A 16,360-nucleotide genomic window follows, 5' to 3' on the forward strand; every position below is an offset into this window, starting at 1 on the left:
AGGCAATCATCAATATAACGCCCCCAATAATGGATGTGTTGCATCCATTTAGTACCTGATGGGCCCCAGATCCTCTGCGCCTCGAACCACCCCATAAAGAGGTTCGCGAAGGACGGAGCAAATCTGGAACCCATCGCAGTCCCAAGGCGTTGTCTAAACCAAGTACCATCAAAGAGAAATACATTATTATCCAGAACCATTTTCGTCATTGTAAGAATCATCTGATTATGATCATAAAACTCAGCTGCTCTGTTGCTAAGAAAGAAATCCAGTGCATGGATTCCTAACTCATGGTCTATATTCGTATAAAGTGATACGACGACTAACGTCACTAGTATCATCCTCTCATCCCATGTCAGATCACACATTAAGTTCAAAACATGCTTAGTATCTTCAATAAAAGAAGGAAGATTTCTGACATATGTCTGTAAAAAAGTATCGACATATTGTGAGAGGCACTCTGTTGGTCCTCCAATCCCTGAAATAATAGGTCTTCCTAGTGGGTGTGTCCTAGACTTATGAATTTTTGGTAGAGTGTACATGCATGGTGCTTTGGGTGCCACAACCTGTAAATAAAGATACTCCTCATAGTCCAGCAGTGTCAAATCATACCAAATCTTAAGTTGATCATTAATCATTTTGGTAAGAGTCTGCATAGGATTGACATGTAACTTCTCGTAGTACTTAACATTATTAAGCTGAGATTAAACCTCCTCTTTGTAATCAACAGTGTTAAGAACCACCACATTGCCGCCTTTATCGGCTTTACGTATAGTAAGTTCCGAGTTATTCATAAGCTCCTTCAGTGCCACCCTTTCACCAGGAGTAAGATTATCTTTATATCTCATGGGCCTAGCAGAGCATCCTGTATCAATGATTTTGTCAATATCCACATTTACTGCTTTATAAAAAGCATCAATCGTGCTACTCGATGAGGTTTTGGGTGTCCATTTAGACTTTACTTTCAAACCACTACCTTCACTAAGAAATCTATCAACCTCTAAGTCATCAAGCAATTTGTATACAGTAACTGGGTCATCTTCCTTTTCTGTTAGTGAAAGTAATAGCTGAGTCTCTTTTAGTTCCTGAATAGTAATGTTACTCAATGGTTTAATTCTTTCAGGTTTGCTTTTTTCTGGTACATTAGCAAAAAATTTCTTTAGTTTGAGTCCCCGCACAGATCTAAATAAATCGATTTTAGTAACATACCAATCATTCATAATCATTGGACAAAATCCCATCCCCTTACTAAGTAGACTTTTCATGTCATCAGACAATTCAAATGAAGACAGGTTCACAACTTCAATATCCTCAATACCAGCATCATCTCATACCGCTAGGGTTTCCAGGATCTCAGTCTCATCCCTACCCTTCCTCCCTGTCCTCCTCCTACCTCTCCCCCTCTCCTGGTTTTTGTGCATTTGATTCCCGATTCCTTTCCGAATCCCTGTTCCCACGGCGCAATCTGCGCACTTCTACTAAAAAATTATTCTCAGGTGTGGGAAGGGCTGAAGTATCTGGAATGTCTTCATTGTCACTACTTGAAATATTACTAGTGCCAGGATCACTATCACTCGCGGATGCGGTACTACTCTTATTCTTGCTAGAAGGGGTCTTGGTCATTAGGTAATCAAACTTTCTTGCAAAGGTATAGACACGTCCAGAGCGATAATCACGCTCATCACGCTTAAGCTTTCTGGCTTTCCTTTGCTTGATATCTGTTTGTAATTCATTTAATTTCTCATCCGGGGTAGTATAGTTTTTAATGGTAGCCTCTGGAAGATTCATCTACTTAATCTCATCTTCAACTTTTTGTATCTCAACTAATAGCTTAGCTATTTTCCTATCGGCATTCTCTATCAAAATATTAATGAGATTCCTTGAACTATTGTTGAGTTCTTTTTCCCAGGTTAAATAAAGATCAGGCTCAAGATCCTCATACTAGGTATGATCTGAGATCTCAGCCCACGAGGAATCCTATTAAGTTTTAAATATTGTCTTAGAGTCGCCGCATCCCACCATTTATTCAATTCAGTACGTTTGAGGGATTCAAGTTTCACAAATTTGTCTCTCAGGCCTTCCTTCTTAGTCTCCTTTGCTGGTCCCATGGCGGCTCCTATAGATCCGCCTGCCACTAAATTATCAAACAGTTGTTCGGCTTCTTTGTCTCGGTTCATTCTCACTTATGCGGCTGCTCCTAAACTAAATAAACTGAGCAAAAGAGGTGACAGTTTAAACGGAGCGCACAGCGTGTGTAAGTAAATTCAATCAACAAGTAGGAAGGTGCTCAAAGTGAACAAGAGTCTGTCACCAAGACTCTCATAAATAGCCAATGGATAACTAACAACAGTACATAGAATTCACCAAGCACTCAATTATCAAGTCCACTTTCAAATTCGCAAAATAAGTAAGTTTCTTCAGATTCCTTCTTTTATTCGGTCATCCAATTGAAAGGAAATTCTTGATACAGCAATACAGCCAACACGTGTTTCGTCTAGTCTGTGTTTGACATATAGACTTCTTCAGGGCTGCAAATAATTACAATAACCTAAGTTTAGGTTTGTAATACCAACCAATATAGTACATCTACAAAATTGTAACATTAACATATGCTAAAAATTACTTCTCAAAGTTACCGAACAGTGTAACACAGAGAAAACGTAAAACTAAAAGAAGTCCCAAATACCAAGCGTGAAAAGTTGAATCACCAAAGCGTGACAGAACAACTCGCCAGATTGGCAGTCCAAAGTGTGAAACCCAATGTAAGACAGAGTCAATCATGGTAAATAAATAAGTTAGCAACGGAGTAGAATCATACCCCAAAGAGGAATAAATTAAATATTCCTCAAGCCTCCGTATAATCACGTCTTCTCATCTGTCTGAAAAATTAAAGTACCCTAATCACAAGCCATTCCCAAGGGATCAATGATGAATAAAAGCGCAAAAGACGAACATAGGTAAAACTCACCCACAACCAGGGTATATACATCTCTTGTAGCACGTCTTATTATTATCATCATCACATGTGTGAGGAAAGGGTAGTAACCTCAAAACTCACAGAATTCAGGCAACAAATGCAAGTAAAACGTAACAGAAAGTAACTTCACCATTCACTGGTGATTACAACAAAGCATATTTGAAAAAACAATTTAAGTCGTCCCCTTACCTATCTGTATGCCGATTTTATAAATCCAATAATCTTTGTCCCATGATATAAGTAATCATCCACTGAAAAGGTACCTGCCAAAAATATAAATCATAAGCTCTATACGTCTAACTGAGATTGCCAAATGCAGTGATTTAGTGAAAATAAGCCCATAAGCTTATGGTTGTGTTGGACTTGGCCCTTAAGGCAGATTCACCCCTAATCTTTTTGATTTTAATCTGTGATCTGTATGGATGATTTTCTGGTCTGTGCGCACTTTTTCCCTGTGTCCCAGAGTAAAGTGCGTGCATGTAGTTAGGCTGGCCTGCTCTCCCATAGGAATGCATGGGGAATGTCTGTGTCCCTGGTAGTTCCTGATGCGTGGGGAGTGCAAGCTTGAATTTGGTATGTGCGAGCTCGTGAGAATGAATGCTTCGCAATGGTGTATGTGGCATGAGTGTGTCATGTGTGAAATGCCACTTCTAGGACTTGGCATATTAATGTAAAATATGCCTGCCTTGTGATTGGCTGGAGCTGGCTGGTGAGCCTGGCTCCAGGAAGGCTGGATGGGTCTGCCCGGTGGTGAGTGTGAGATTAGCATGTTGATGGCTTGGGAGGAGTGCACCTGGTCCCTGATGGGCCTGGACTTTCCCCACACAATTCTAGCTCCACCCCCTGTAGTGCGACTGATGACCCTAGCCCTGCCAGTGAATGAAATGGGTGGTTGAGCTATCAAGGGTACTTCAAAACCAGCTGCAACTGGTTTCCCCCCACCCTGCACCATGAGACAAAGGAATTTACAGTGTAAGAAGGGGCTGTGTCCCCATACAATTTGGTTCTGTTCTGCTTGGATCCTTGCCAGATGGGGCTGCTGCTGTTGCTGAGGCCAGGAGGACCGCCACTTGGCTTGTCTCCCTGCCTGGAGACCCAGTGTGCTGGCTCTGGCCCAGCCTTGCCCCCCTGCCTGCCTCCAGACCCTGCTGGAGCTTTGCTTTTGCTCTTGGCGCTTGAGAGCGCTTTACTTTGTCCCTGAGCGCTGGGGGGCGCTCTTTGTGCAACCGGTGCCCACCCAGCATCTGCCCGTCTAGTTTCGCCGATGTACGATCGAGCGAGTGCCCACCTCGCTTTAAATCTTAATTGGAAGCCGGTGCCCACCCGGCATTGCCCCGTTGTTATTTTATTATTTAAAGGCGGAGCCCACCCGACATTGCCCCGTGATCACCGCCGCAGCCCAGGAGCATTGAAAACTGTTGCCGGGCCGCTGCCTAGTGCGACCCGGAAGTCCCGCCTCCATACCCCCAGGGCCGTGCTGCCATTGGCAGCCCCAGAGGAAGTCAGGCGAGTTGCAGAGTGACGGGGCCAGGCGGGAGACAAAGGAAGCAGCCGGCCGTGTCCGAAGCCCCCTCGAGGAAGAGGAGCCCCGCCCGCGGCCCCCGCAGAGCCGCCCAGGAAGCAGAGAGCCGGTGAGTGGGGCGGGGAAGAGCGAGTGAAGGGAGGAGGGCGTCGGGGCACATTGCCGGTGTCCGCCCCTCCCCTCCAGTGTGCTGACCGGGCCTGAGAGAGGCCCAGCTGTGTTAGAGCCCCGAGAGGCTCCTTGGGGCATTATTTGATTCTGAGTCCCCCGTGAGGGACTCCAACGAGCACAGACTTCCCGAGTCCACGAGGGACTCCAACGAGAGGGGCCATTCTTTGTTCTTTGAGCCCTGAGAGGCTCTAAAGTGCCACATAGTTGTTAAAGAGCCCTGAGGCTCCTCACAACCCATATTTGTTTATTTAGAGCCCGAGAGGCTCCCGCCCTAATTATATTTACGAGCCCCGAGGCTCGAGGGGGCAGTCCAAGTTGCTTTAAGAGTCCAGAGAGGCTCTGGGGGCATTTCATTATTTTAGAGCACTGAAGCTCTTAGGTGCCAGTCCCTTTGTTCTTGAGCCCACGAGGCTCCAACGTTGCTCATCTTGATCTACAACTGTCCAGCACTTAGTGGACAGTTGCTACGTTTAGGCTTTGTGTTCTTGGCTGCCTGCGCAGCCATCCCTGACAATTTGGACTCAGGGCATCCAGCCCTTACGAGGCCAGTTGGCCTGAGGGACAGTTCGAGTGTGGTGCTATGTGTACCATGCGCATTGTAATTTACTTATGTATTTGATTCCTGCGCAAATGTTCTACCTGCACCTCTGAATGTGTTTTAATGCCTCTTGTGCAATGTGTTGATGTCCCATTACCTTTGCTAAAAGTGACCTGCTTAGGTATTTTATGTTTCATCCCCTTTGCTAAGAGTGACCTGCTTAGAGGATTGTTTTATGTTAGTACCTTTGCTAAAAGTGACCTGCTTAGGTATTCTAAGTTTTATCCCCTTTGCTAAGAGTGACCTGCTTAGAGGATTGTTTATGTTATTACATTTGCTAAATGTGACCTGCTTAGGTGATTGTTTAGGTTTCCTTCCCTTTGCTAAAAGTTTATTTATTTATTTATTTATTATGCATCTTATAGTGCGCAAACTAAAACCCGAAGGTGTCAAGGCGCCTAACAAAAAGATCAGAAAGCAGCACTCATACGCTTACTTATACGCTTGGACAAAGAGGCGTGTTTTAAAGTGACCTGCTTAGGTGATGGTATTCCTTCCTTAGGTCCTGATGATAAGGTCCTAGTTCCCTGCGTGATTTTCCTACAGTGTTTAGGGTTGCGTAGGAGGTATTTACTCTTCACCAGTGATTACTGGTTGTGTGCTGCATTTACAATTTTAGTCCTACAGTCATTATATGTTTATGTGCTAAGTGTTATACCTACAAGTATTATTTCTAACAAGTGCCTACCCCTGACAGTGGTCCATGTGGCCCTGTCCTGTACATAATCCCTTGTAAATTCTGCCCGTGCCTGTTGGCACATTGTAAAGTTTGTGTGTTATCTAATACAAAGGCTATTTTTTATATAACCTTGTGTGGAGTTTCCTTTGTGGTGGGCCTTGGGTGTTGTTGCTGGGGTGCGTGCGCAAATACTTAACTCATATCGCCTCCAATTTTAGCCTTGCTGCTCGCACCACGTTACCTAGAGGGTGAGCAGGGGTTATCTTGGCATGTAACTCCCTTGCCCTGACTTAGGAGTGGTGGTCTCTGACTGACTTTGGCACAAGCCCTGGCCAGCCGGGGATCCCGTTTCTAACAGATGTATAGATATATATCATTGAAACAAAGATTGCGGTCACATGTGTTCTCTGGTGCAAAAATGACCTTTTATTGAGCATGGTACCATGTTCAGGCAACAGGTTTAGTATTGTTAGTGTATGCCACTCACATAAATAAATGACACTTTCATCTGAGAGTGCTTGCAGTTGCATCCCCTATCTTTGTTCTAAAGGGATTGGCATGTGGTGGACAATGCCCGTGTTTATCTGCACACTTTGTTGAGTACATCGGACCCAGAGTTATCTAATATCATACAGGACAGGGCAGCAAGCCAACTTGCTGCACGGCCTGCGTCAAAGGGATATAGCAGGAATGCAACATATTTATGTATTGAGATATGTCGCATTCTTGCTCCCTTTGTGTGCTGAGGCACCGAGTGCTGCCTAGCACCAATGCAGGTACCTTTGCGCTAAGATGCAAGGGGGGCCAGGTTACATAATACTGTGACTTGTTTTTGAACATGAAGGGTCACCTTAATCCTTAAGGGCAACACAAACCCTTGATAAATATGGACCCTGTATACAGAGTAGTAGTGGTGCAAGGTGCCAGGTTGACATGGAGGGTATAGGATCATAGGAGTGGAGTGGATGTCAAGTAAATGATACTGCCACGATTCTGTCCCATGATGAGCTAGCCAGGTTCTCACTTTAATGATTTTAATTTAAGGAATATCAAATGGTGTCATTATTATGATATTAATATATCAGGGGTGTTAGCGTCCTTCTCTGGGGCTTTATATGGTTCATTACAGTTCCATTCTTCCGGATGTGCAGTACACAAAGGGAGACTGACCCATAAAAAGGGTGCAGAGAAGCAAAGATTATTTGTTGGAATGCATGAATAGTTTTAATTGTAATTTTAGGTTAAGAAACCAGGAATAGACTATTTGATTTAAAAAGTACAGTACTGTGCCCGTCAAAATGTTTTTTTTGTAGAGAGTACCACCGATTATTGTTCTTTTTATTTTATGTATTCCCTTCATAATTTGCCATGGGCAAGAGGGCATCCAGGAAAACACCAGAATCACTAGCACTGCAGCGGGTGGGATAACCACCATCACCAGCAGCACGGCCGATGATTCTGCTGCTACCAGTAAGCCGTATTTGTTATTATTTACTTTAACTATTCCCATTAGTAAAATTATGGCCTTTATATTATTCTTTTTTTTCAACTCCCTGTCTAATGTTTGTTATCCCTTCATTTCCCTATGTTTTACATATTTCCTGTTTCCACAGCTCACTTTCTCCTGTTTGTAGCTTTCTTCAGCTCTCTTTTTTCTTTCCCTGGCCCCTCTTTTACATGTATTGTGTTGTACTATTAAGAGAACAGCTTTTTGGTATTGTAAAAAAGAATGCAGGCCCATGAATTCATCAACCATGTTGGTTGAGAAGGCTTCCTTGATCAAACAGTCAAAAAGCACATTGGCAAAGAGTGACCATGGTCATGGACCCCAATGTTGCTTTATGCTAACAGTTACCATGACAATACAGCATGGCAGGAGTACGATACCATTACCCACCCATACCATATGTCCTTCATTCCCTTCCATCCCTTCATTGCATTTCACTCTTACCCTTTCACAGCCTTATTCCTTCTTTAGGAAAGAAAAAAGGTCTTTGGTTGAGGTAACTACCTGGTTTTTAAAATGTTGTCAACCGACAAAGCTCCCAAAGTGATACTTTTATAGATGATACTGATAGATAGCTTACCTAATTATAATGAGGTATTGTTGTTGCTCGTTGTGAAAAAAAAACTGGTTAGGTGGCTAATCTGGTATTTAAAATGTGTGCAATATGTTTTTTACTCTAGGCACACAGACCACCAGTGCTGTCACAAGCTCCAGCCAGCCAGCGATGTTGGAGGAGGCCCAGCTGGTTGAGGGAGTTGGAACAGTCCCAGTGGTGGTAGGGAAAAGTGATAAGTCACCTTGCTATCTTATTGACAATACTGTATTTGTTAAGAAAGGCAGATATCCATCCCATCACCTCCCTGCCCATGGTATTTCGCCACCTAAAACTTCAGCTTGGTTTAATTAGGCACTACAGTGTACACTGTAAAAAGAGCATCTGCATCAGTTAACAGTGAGGCACGAAAAAGTATGCAATGCATACAAACCCAAAGAGAAGGTGTGTTTCCCAGTGCTCACTCAGTCACCTACTAGTACTTCAATTGTTCATTCTCTATTTCTCACCCAGCCTACACGAAAAATGTAAATTCTATCTCGGCATGTGCCACATTTTTATATTTCATGTCTTCCACTACAGATTTATGGTTTCAATTTTTTCCTTCCATCAACCAATGTGACGAAGCAAAAGTGTAGTACATGATCAGTGGCACCCAACCATTCCATAAGTAATCCGCTACCTAGTCCAATTCCTCTAACTTACCTTCCTTTTTAAAAAGAACATTTTTTTGTACTCATATTTGGCAAAGGCTATAAGCGAGATCCTCCTGAAGGTCTGTGAAATCTCAGCGCCAGGTACCTTCTAAGATCTATGCTGAGGCCCTTTGCACTCACAGTTGATATAGAATCTGATGGTATCCACCACCGATCTCGTCAACCCATTGAGCTGGTCTTAATCCTTCAACAACAAAAATAACAAAAAAAACAACGATGTCATGCATGAGAATAGCCAGAATCAAGAGAAGCAAAAGGTGGCCCAGATTTTGTCTTTCTTAGCTGACCCCAGTTGGCAGTCCAGCCTCGCTACATGTCTTACAAATTTTATCGAGCCCACACATGTAGGGGGAAGTCCAGAGACCCATTTCACACAGATTTCCCTGTGCGCTATTATCATTAAGATAAATGACAGAGATCTGATGTTTTTCCTCCAGTTGTTTTTATCCACCTCAAATGTAACCAAGAGAAGGCTTACCTCAAAATTGCAGCCCAGCATTTTTACTAATACATTACCCACTTCTTGCCAGAAGATCTGGATGGCTGGACAGTGCCAAAAGAGATGTAAATCATCTGCATTTTCCAATTGGCATTTCAGACAGCATCTTCTTCTTATGCCTCCTATCTTGGCCAGTTTCTTGGGGGACCAGTAAGTTCTGTAGAGGGTGAAAAAGTGATTTCTCCTAAGTGGAGACGAAGTTACTGAGGCCCAAAGTGTAGCAGCTGATACTTGCCATTGGTTTTGGATATCACAGCCCGGTATGTCCAGCTTCATCTCCTTGAGCTAGTACCCAGTACCATTTGGAGACCTCCTTTTTGCATTTTTGTGTTTTTAATAAGTCTTTTTCTGCCTCTGACTCCATCCTAAGGCTTGGCTACGATCGTGACCAGCTGACAAACTGGTAATACGTAAATCTAGATACCTTAAAATCCGTTTTCTGGCTTAGTTTGGGCCATTTTACTTTTGTACCTTCCTCCCTTAATTGGCCCCATCTTAAAAGACCTGCATTTACCAAAGGAAGAGCTAAGCTATCCATCATGGTGGGGTTCCTGGGGAATTCCAGATTGGGGCCATAGCACTATTGTAAGGAATCCCTAGAGTTTTTTTCACCCGGATCCAAATTTTACAGGCTGCTGTTAGTGTCTTAAATAAAAAAAATGTAAAGAATTTAACATGGGCAAATTTAAATAAAAAACCCTGCCTCCTTCTCCTAGATTTCTTATTATAGATATATATCTCATTGGCATATCCTTAGGAGTCATCAATAATCGCCTAGAGTTTTACAAGAAGAAAGCCCAATAATACAGTTGAAAATCAGGGAGTGCTATGCCTCCCTCCAGCTTTTTCTTCCTAAGTTTTTTTCCTGGATATTCTCATACATTTATTCTTCCATATAAAACTGCTAAGCTGCCCATGAAGATTTTTAAACCAGGCAGGCTTGAAAAATAGAGGGGGAGTGTTAAACATAAATGTACATTTGGGGAGGATTGTCATTTTGACTAGATTTGCTCTTCCTAGGAAAGAAAGTGGCAGGAGATCCCAGCTTTTCAAAAGCTTTTTAGTTTTGTGCATAAGTTGATTGAAATGTACCTATGCCATATGATCCAGATCTTTTGATACCTGCACGCCTAGATATTTGAACTCAGTCCTATCTAAATGTCTAAGGTGGTCAGGGATGGGATTGTTCCATGACATAGTCTCAGTCTTATCTTCATTGATTAAATAGCCCGAAATTCCCCCAAAACGTCCTGATAACTCCATTACTGCTGGCAAGGCTATTTCCAGATTCGCTGTATAGACTACCAGATCATCTGCATAGAGAGCTTCTTTTATCTGCTACTCCCCATTTTGAAAAGGAAGGATTCTTGGGTCTGCTCTTATTCTCCTTGCCAGAGGTTCCAAATATAAGTTAAATAGTAGCAGCAAAAATGGGCAACCTTGTTGAGTGCCCCTCCTTACCTGAAAGCAAGGAGTTAAGTGGCCATTAATCAATCATTTTGTTGTGGGGGAAGCATTTATACCTTGAAGAGCTTGAAGGAAGTTTCCTCCCAAGCCATTTTGTTTAAGCACCTCATATAGATAGGGTCAACTCACTCTGTTGAATTCCTTGGCGGCATCGACCATGATAATAGTTAGGGGAGTCCCTGTTACTGAGGCAATATCTATTGCACAGACCAGATCTTGTGTAAGGTCTGAGAGCTGTCTTCCTTTCATAAACCCCTTTTGATTTATGCCTATTATATCTCCGGAAATTTTATCTAATCGTCTGGCAAAAATCTGTGAGTATATTTTGTAATCTGCGCTTAGGAGCGAGATAGGTCTACAGGATTCACATTTTTTTGTGTCCTTGTCCGGCTTAAGAATTAAAGTAATTACTGCTTCGCTCCAAGTGGCAGGAATCTGTGTCTGACTTAAATATATAGAGTTAAGCATTTCTTTAAAGACTGGGGTGAGTTCCATTTCCAAGATTGTATATACTTCATTCGGTAGACTATCAGGTCCCGCGGCTTTTCCGTTCTTTAATTTCTTGATAGCGTCCCCTATTTCTTTCCTTGGAATTTCTTGATTAAGAGCTGCCTGCTGAATCATGTCTAGGAACCTATTTCTGCTAATGTCCCTTCTGCATCGTCAGTGTATAAATCTTGAAAGAAGTTTGCGAAAACTTCTCCTATTATCTCAGATTCAGTACATTTGGGGCCAGATGTAGGTGGCCCATCACCGGTCGGTAATGGCCAAAATGAACGAATTTCGTCCGCTACCGACCGGTAATAGGCTTTTCTTATGTAGGGGGCCGAAATTAAGGATTCGGTAATTTACCGAATCAGTAATTTAAGGAATCTGTAAATTACCGATTTCTTAACTACTGATTCGGTAAATTACCGCATTCCTAATGTAGGAAGCACTTAAATGAGTGCTTATCCCATGTTAGGATTCGTTATTTACCACCAACTACAAGTTGGTGGAAAATAACGAAAACCCCCAAATAAGCAATTTAATGCAAATTGCATCAGTGCAATGTTGCAGACATACATGCCCTTACGGCATGTATGTCTGCAACATATGCACCCATAAACAATTGAGGGGTGCAACAGGGTGTCAAAGTGACACCCTGACACCCTTCAATGTTTTCCCCCTTTTACTGAATCGGTATTTACTGATTCGGTAATTGCCATTCATTCCTATGGGCTTACCGATTCGGTAATTTTTACAGAATTTTTAGCTACATAGCATTTACCGATTTTGTAAATACCAAATCGGTAAAATTCGGTATTTACGAATTGGTAAATACTATTTACCTACATCTAGCCCTATGTTCCTTCCTTGTTTATTACTTCTTTTATCTCATTCCTAACCCGGTCCTGCCTGGCTTTCATTGCTAACATCTTCCCACTACCTTCTCCAAATTCGTAGTTCGCCAGCCGGCTTGCCTCCCATATCTGTTTCACTAACCCCTCTAAATAATCAGATAAAATGATCTTTGCTTCTATCAACTTACTTTGCAGACGCTCTATTACTGGGGCTTGAGAAGGTTCCCTTTCTGCTATTTCACACTGAATCTGGCTAATATTTTGTTCAAGTTCCCTTATTTTACTCTTCCCCATTTTGTGCTTATAAGCAGCTAAATTAATTAGTTTCCCCTGCAGGAACGCTTTAAAAGCATCCCATACAATATGTGGTGGGGCTGAACCAACGTTCTGCTGAAAGAAAACCAATGTCTCCTCTTTAAAAGATTTTACTATCTCTGGGTCTCACAATAAAGTTCTATCTAAAGTCCACCTTGTCTGTACAGGCGGGAATTTAACTGATATCACCGAATGGACTGCTGCATGATCAGATAAATGTAAAGGTCAATGGGTTATCTTAAGGGAGTTGTTGTTAAACTTCTGGTCATAAAAAAAAAATCGATTCTTGATGAGTGGGCCAGTTTTTTATTTTGAAAAGTGTACCTTCTCTCCTGTCCTGCTTTTTGTCTCCAAATGTCTACCAATGCTAATTTTTTTATCATAAAATGGGTAAACTCCCTCATTTTGGGGGAGTTTACTGCTGGCCTAGAAGTTGATTTATCCAGGGCCGGGTCCAGCAGGATATTAAAATCTCCGCCCAAAATAATATGATACTTTGACTCAAGAAGGTGTTGATATAATTCCTTAGGAGATGCGGGATCATCAATGTTTGAACTGTAATAGGACACAAAGGCAAAACATTTATATTATGAATTTTTGCAAAACCTATCGCCCATCTACCCCCAGAGTCCACCTTCGAGCCCTCTATCCTAAACTGGGCCAAATTTTTATATATAACTGCCACTCCCTTCACATTACAAGACTGGTTATTACACACCAGATGTGAAATCCATCTATTCCTCTTTATGATTTCTGGCCACTCTTCGTGGCGTAGATGTGTCTCTTGCACTAAGATGATATCAGCATTGGAGAGCTTAAGAAATTCCAAAATTCTCCTTCGCCTGGGAAGCAACCTTAAGCCATTTACATTCCAGGACATTATTTTTAGAATATTAGCCATAGTCTTTGGTTATTCCTTCCCACTCCCTAAACAACCTTCAAGCTCTTCTCTCGCTCCTAAAAACCTGTCTCTTTGCTCTAATGAGGACCATATTTTTTTATTGTTTCCCTATCTGCTCCCCACAATGTGCACAAATAAACAAAAAAGCGCAAAAATGTCTGCGTCCCCTTCCTCCCACTCTCCCTCGGAAACCCTCCCTGTGTCTTTCCTGGGTATTTCAACATACCCTATTTGAGCTCCTGCCTCCAATTAAAGCAAGTTTAGGAATCTTTATTCGACTTGATTTTGGCAATTAAGTTCTCTACCTCCACCCCTTCTCTCATATTGTACATTCTGTTGTTCCACATCACTCTCAGGGTTGCTGGGAATTGCGGTTGCCCCTAGGGTCTTCAAAGCTTGAATTAACTTCCATAATTCCCATTGGTGAGTTTTCGTGGCTTTTGAAATGTCTGACCTAATTGTAAAGGACCAGTCCCCCTGAGGGCTGTAGAGAGGATAAGCTCTTTGGTTGTATAAGTTTTGAAATTGATCAGAATTTTTCTACATTTCCCCTTTTCCGGAGTTTTCCGAAACAGGTCCCGATGAATCCTCTGGATGTCATTTTGTAGATCTAGTTTTACTATTTCCGGGAAGAATTTTGCAAATAAATCTATTACAAAATTCTTTAAATGTCCTCCCTCCATGCCTTCCAGGACACCTAGAACCCTTAGGTTATTCCTTCTGGAGTTGTTATCCAACACCTCAATTTTATCCCTCAGCTCTTTCTCTCCTGCTTTCAATGTAGTTATTTCCTTTCGATTTATTTTAACTTCTTCTTGCAGAGATCCCAGAGAGGACTCCATCACAAGAAGTATTTCAGTGATATCTGCCATCCTCTCTTCCAAGCCCTCACAAGCTGCTTGTATTTTGCCCTGGTTTTGCTCTGATACTGCAAACTTTTCTTTAATTTCAGATGATAAAGCAAGCAGGATCCGGGAAATATCTATGGCTGGTGATTCTTGACCATCAGCACTTACATTTTGAGCTTCTGTACACTGGCCCTTCCTCATTAAAGATTCAACAATTGGAAGCGCATCTCTTGTTTCTGATGTTATTTGGCATGTTGAGGCCACACTACCCTCAACGAGGATATTAGAGGCATTCTCACTCAACAGAGGGGAGAAACGATTTTCTAGAAGTATTGTAGGATTTATTTATTCAATAGTATCTGGAGATTCCATTATAGGAGTCTTGGTCTGATTTAATTGCGACTCCTCCGTATTCTTAATCTTGAAATGAGATCTTAAAGAAGGGGTGATTCTAAGTCTCTCTCCCGAGAGGTTTGTGACTGGTACTATGGTCTTTGCACCCCTTTAGTAGTCTTGCGGGTGCTATTAAGTGAGGTATTCTGCACTTGTGCACCACACGAGGTCGTAGCCTCTAATGGAGCTTTTGTGATGGTATCTGGATTCTGAAACCCCCTTTACTCTGTAATTCCCCTTCACCAAATGTTGCGTTCCTTAAAGTGCACCTGTTTTTTTTCCTACTGGTTTAGAATTAGCCGAAATTTCAGCATTCAGCGTATTTCCTTCTAAATCAGCAGTTGTTTCTCCTTTTTTAAATAGTTTAGCTGTCAAGTGCAGTCTTTTGCTAAATGCAGGGAACTTTACTTTCCTGCTTGTATGCAATATCTGTGATTTCTTTTTGGGGGTCATAGGGGATATCCAAGTTCTCTTTCCTCCCTCCCGAAGCATTGGCAAAAGTTCTGGGAATAGGCCTGCTGGGTGAAAGTAGGTGCTGACTCTGCCTCCAACACCCAGGAAGCTAATCCGAGCTGCCACACGCCGATCGCGTTGGAGCTCGGCAGACGCGAAGAGGCAGAGAAAGCCCGTGTTTGGCCCTCCACCTCCCCCGCAGCAGCGCCGCCGGGGACAGAGGCCAACTCGTCCTACCTCAATCCGGGATCACGGTGAGGATGGTGAAAACAAATGCCGGGAGGACAGCACGACATGAGGGAAAGGTAAAGAGCCATGATTCCCCTTTAGTTAAGCAGCATTTCGGGTGGAGGCTTCAGAGCTCGTGGCCGGCACGTTCAGCAGCCCGCCATGTTTCCTCGGCCTAACTTACCTTCCTGTAGTATAATGTTTCCCATTGGTAGGTGCAGAAATTTGTTGGATATTTGTGGTGGAGGCCGGGGTGTAATGTGGGACTAAGTGCCTGATTTAGAATTTGGTGGATGGGATACTCTGTGACAAACGTGAGCAATAATGATATCTCGTTTGCTGTACTACAGTGCATTCTTTATATTCTATACACTGCCCACGGTAATATGGCAGATGGGATATCCATTTCCCACTGTGTGTGGTGAAGTATCCCATCTCTATAAAAATGTAGACCCTTTGGGCTCTCTTTTTTTATGCACGCATCACACGCATGCAACCTCCAATCATAACTCACTAACCAAGCACCAATTAGAAACCCAGAAAGTAATATAAAAAATCACAAATCTTTATTCTTTCACTGTGTATTAAAAAACTATGACATACTAGAAAAAGCTTTTCTCTTTAGCAATATCTCAAAGCATAAAAAAATATATAAAAGACACTTTAAAAACATGAAATTTCACAAAATAGGGAGGGCTTGAAGAAGTATTCTCAAAGCATCAAAACAACAACCTTATGTACATTGAAAGCACCTGGAAAACAGTACAGTCTTAATGCTCTTACATCACATTCAATGTATACAAAGGGAGTCTTTTCATGTATCACCACTTGATGTTCTTTCCCTTTTTTCCCCCCAACTGAACTACTTATGTTCAGACCAGTTGTTGTTTTGAATGTTTACTTGGACACAGAAGCGACACTTATCTAATTGTTTACAATACTGCGCTTTTGCTAAGTTTATAAAATCAAGTGTCAGCGTTTTTAAGAATTCATTTCACAGAGTGGTAACCAATGGCTTCAACTAGAGTGTTCATGGATTAAAGTACGGTACCCTGATTATATCTACGATCCCTCCTTATTTTTATAGTGATTAAAGGAAATGTCTCACCAAGCAATAACCCCCCGTATATAAGATTACACTTTATTTCCCCATCCCATCTTCCAGTCTCTATTAGCCCGTAAGTTTGGAC

At 42.3% G+C, this 16,360-nt stretch overlaps 1 long non-coding RNA gene across 1 annotated transcript in view; it reads left to right on the forward strand.

Annotated features, from left to right (window-relative positions):
- The first annotated feature begins 8,134 nt into the window (after window positions 1-8,134).
- Window positions 8,135-16,360, forward strand: part of LOC147685190 (uncharacterized) — a 33,338-nt gene continuing 25,112 nt past the window's right edge. Inside the window, exon 1 of the long non-coding RNA XR_015300411.1 lies at window positions 8,135-8,229. This is a non-coding gene — a long non-coding RNA (uncharacterized LOC147685190). The remainder of the gene's footprint in view (window positions 8,230-16,360) is intronic.

This window comes from Lissotriton vulgaris, chromosome 10 (genome assembly GCF_964263255.1).
Source record: "Lissotriton vulgaris chromosome 10, aLisVul1.2, whole genome shotgun sequence".
In the NCBI taxonomy this organism is placed as follows: Eukaryota; Metazoa; Chordata; class Amphibia; order Caudata; family Salamandridae; genus Lissotriton; species Lissotriton vulgaris.